Below are 545 nucleotides of genomic sequence, written 5' to 3'. Positions count from 1 at the left end.
CTAAGTAAACAAAGTCACTCACTACTTCAAAGTTATGACTACCAACAGTGACGTGTGTCCTAATATGCGAAGACTTTTAAAGTGTTGCCAGGAGGTTCTTTGCCTTGTCCTCGTTGACTGCTAAACCAACCTCGTTACTTACTTTTTCTAAGCTGCAAAATGCTGCGCTGATATCTCTGGGTTTCATGCCAACGATGTCAGTATCATCTGCATACGCCAGCAGTATCGTGATTTTGCTGTTTATGGTGCTGGATTCAGGATTCAGGCTGGCAGCTCTTCACGCTTTCCAGCATCAGATTGAGAAAAAATCACTCCTTCCCAATTTTGACGGTGCTGAAAGTTATGCTCAACGTCACACTACATAGCCATACTAGTTTTGCGGGGATCCCAAATTTAGACATGTCATCGTACAGGCAGCTTCTTTTCGTGCTATCAAAGGCAGCTCTAGAATCGACAAAAAGATGGCGTGTGCAAATTGTATATCGAAGGTTCTTCCCAAAATTAGACTTGCCAGGTCTAAAGCCACACTGTTGGCTCAGTTGGTT

Source organism: Rhagoletis pomonella, unplaced genomic scaffold (genome assembly GCF_013731165.1).
Source record: "Rhagoletis pomonella isolate Grant_MI unplaced genomic scaffold, Rhpom_1.0 Rhpom_scaffold_00013, whole genome shotgun sequence".
Lineage (NCBI taxonomy): Eukaryota > Metazoa > Arthropoda > Insecta > Diptera > Tephritidae > Rhagoletis > Rhagoletis pomonella.
Note: the sequence above shows the minus strand (reverse complement) of the source record.